The sequence below is a fragment of the Suricata suricatta genome, chromosome 2 (genome assembly GCF_006229205.1).
Source record: "Suricata suricatta isolate VVHF042 chromosome 2, meerkat_22Aug2017_6uvM2_HiC, whole genome shotgun sequence".
NCBI classification, from domain to species: Eukaryota; Metazoa; Chordata; class Mammalia; order Carnivora; family Herpestidae; genus Suricata; species Suricata suricatta.
This window is the reverse complement of record NC_043701.1, coordinates 22,714,651-22,718,323: the sequence shown is the minus strand read 5'-3', so window position 1 is coordinate 22,718,323 and position 3,673 is coordinate 22,714,651.

The window sequence follows — 3,673 nt, the reverse complement described above, 5'->3', positions numbered from 1 at the left end:
ACCAACAGAGACACCCCTGGTGCCCCTGTGTCCCAGGATTTAAGATGCATTCTTTTTTTTTTTAATTTATTTTTAATAGACAGAGAGAGGCAGTGCGAATAGGGGAGGGTCAGGGAGAGAGGGAGACACAGAATAAGAAGGAGGCTCCAGGCTCTGAGCTAGCTGTCAGCACAGAGCCCAACGCAGGGCTCGAACCCACTGACCATGAGATCTTGACCTGAGCTGAAGCCTGACGCTTAACCGACTGAGCCACCCAGGTGCCTCTTAAGATGCATTCTAATATATCTCTCCTTATACCTTAAGAACTAGGCTTTACTAAGAAGGAGGAATCTTACAAGGCTGGATCAACAAACAAAGAGAAAGTAGGGGTCCCTCATCCTTCTTTTTTTTTTTTTTAAACTTAATTGAAATTAAAAAAAAATTTTTTTTAATGTTTTATTTATTTTTGATACAGAGAGAGACAGAGCATGAGAGGGGAAGGGGCAGAGAGAGAAGGACACAGAACCGGTAGCAGGCTCCAGGGTCTGAGCTAGCCATCAGCACAGAGCCTGATGCGGGGCTCGAACTCACGAACGTGAGATCTGACCTGAGCCGAAGTTGGAGGCTTAACCGACTGAGCCACCCAGGTGCCCCAACCCTCATCCTTCTGTTACCTGACAGATATGCTGTGGTGAGGGTACTCTGCTGGATTCACAGAGCACATCTATATTCTGCCGAAGGGACATTGCCTCTCTGTTTTACCTTATTCTCAGAGTGTTGATGAATCAGGAAGACTGAACTGACAAATGTGTGACCAAACAAATGGCTGGAAATATTCCAGCTTTTGGAGCATTCAGTATACCATTCCCTTCCCCAGGTTCACACAACAAACGTTCAAAGGCTCAGTGCTATAGTCCTGTCCCCGCACTACCTTTATATCTCTCCTTAGTAAGGATCACCATGTCTTCAATGTCTGTATATGCCATGCAGGGAAGTAGCAACAAAGGAAAACCGATCCGAATTTTTAACAAAAGAAGGGCCAGCAGCAATGGATCCTCCCACAAAGAAGAAACTACAGTAAAGCTATTTCCCAGACATTCTGAAAGTTCCTTCTCCCCTAGAAACAACTCCCACCCAAGTTTTGGCAAATCTCCACCCTTGTCCCAAATATAAACAAAAGCAAACACTTATCTATGCTTACTGCATGCCAGGAACTGATCCAAGCATCTTATATATATCAACTAATTTAATTATCACAGCAACCCTGTGAAGTAAGCACTATTTTTATGCCCATTTCATTTATTCATGATTTTTTTAAAAAAAATTTGAGTATAATTGATGCACAATGTTGCATAAGTTTTAGGTGTACAACACAGTGTTTTGACAAGTCTATATACACTATGCTGTGGTGTAGCTACCATCTGTCACCATACGACACTATCCCAATTTTATTGACTTTATTCCTTATGCTGTGCCTTTATGCCCATTTTATAGATGAGGAAACTAAGACATATAAAGGTAAATGAACATGCTTAAGGTCAGGGTAGAAAAACCAGGATTGGAACCCAAGCAGTTTGTCTCAAAGTCTGTGCTTTTTCTTTTAAAATGTTTATTTTTGAGAGAGTGACAGACAGAGCATGAGTGGGGGAGGAGCAGAGAGGGAGACACAGAATATTGGAAGCAGGCTTCAGGTTCTGAGCTTTCAGCACAGAACCCGTCATGGGGCTCAAACTCACCAACAGCAAGATCATGGCCTGAGCTGAAGTTGGACGCTTAACCGACTGAGCCACCCAGGCGCCCCAACAGGGTCTGTGCTTTTAACCACCAAACTAAATCAGAAGTAAGACATTGGCTAAGTTCTGAGGGAGTCTTAAATATGCATCACCCTGGGACCTGGAGAGCCTTAGGGAGAAGAGCGCCAAAGAATGTGGCGAGAAATGGGGTGCATTCTGGAACAGAGCAATGTGGGATGGGAGAAGCTGGAGAACATTGGTGAGTGTAGAAAAGCAAAATAAATTTTAGGAAGTACAGCTGGGAAGGAGCTTTCGGGTGAAGAAACGCTGACACGATAAAGGTGAAACAGCAGAGTATTGAAAAGTTCTCTGGATTCCTTCAAAATAGTTGTATGGAGGGGCTCCTGGCTGGCTCAGTCCGTGGAGCGTGAGACTCTTGATGTTGTGAGTGGAGCCCCACGTGGGATCTAGAGATTACTTAAAAAATCAAATCTTAAGAACATAGTTTTGTTAAAGAACAACTGATAGACAATAAGTTACACATGTTTAAAGTGTATAAAATATTTGACAAATTTTGACATAGGCACACAACTGGGAAACCACTGCCATAGTCAAGATAATGAAAGTAAACATTACTACCAACAGTTTCCTTGTGCCCTTTTGTAAACCCTCGCTCTCAACACCTCCCTCCAAACTCTCGGCCTGGTAGCCCAGGATCTGCTTTCATAACTTTATTCTTTTTTAACGTTTTTATTTATTATTGAGAGACAGAGAGAGACAGAGCATGAGCATGGGAGGTGCGGGAGAGAGGGGGACATAGAACTGGAAGCAGGCTCCAGGCTCTGAGCTGTCAGCACAGAATCCAACGTGGGGCTGGAGCTCACAAACCATGAGATCATGACCTGAGCTGGAGTCGGACGCTTAACTGATCTACCCAGGTGCCACTGCTTTCATAAATTTAGGTTATATTACAGTTTCTAGATTTTTTTTGTAAATAGATTGTACATTATTTGCTCTTTCGGGGGGAATCTGGTTTCTTACACTTGGTATAATTATTTGAGACTCATCATGTTGTTGTGTATCAATAGTTTATTGCTCTGAGAAGGGACTTATAGATACAAGATGTAAAGAACTCTTACAACAGATTAATCAAAGACAAATAATTCAATTAAAAAGGGGGCAAAGGACCTGAACAGCTATTTCTCCAAAGAAGTTATACAAATGCAAATGAAAAGATGCTTGATCATCATCAGGGAAATGCAAATCAAAATCCTAGCGAGACACTAAATTACACCCACTAGGATGGCTGTAATGGAAAGTCAGATAATAACAAGTGTTAGAGAGTATATAGAGAAATTATAACCACATACAGCTACTGGTAGGAATATAAAATGGTACAACCACTTTGGAAAACAATTCCTCAAAAAATTATACATACAGGTCCCATTTGACCCAACAATTCCACTTGTAGACATATACCCAAGAGAAATGAAAACATATGTACTACAACTTACACACTAATGCTTATTGCAACATCATTCATAATAGCCAACATGTGGAAACAACCCAAATGCCCACCACGTGATGAATGGATAAACAAAATGTATAATCCACACAATGGGAGATTATTCAGCCTTAAAAGGAATGAAATGGTGTGACATGCTAAAGCATGAATGAGTCTTGACAACATCACACTAAGTGAAAGAAGTCAGACACACTCACACACGCAAGAAAACATACCGCATGATTCCATTTTAATGTGAAATGTTGAGAATTGGCAAATGTGTAGAGACAGGAAGTAGATTAGTGGTTGCCTAGGGCTGGGGGTGAGAATTGGGGCAAATTGAAGATGATTGCTGCAGACAGCTCAGAGCCTGGAGCCTGCTTCGGATTGTCTCCCTCTCTCTCTGCCCTACGCCACTCATGCTCTGTCTCTCTCTCAAAAATAAACATCAAAAACA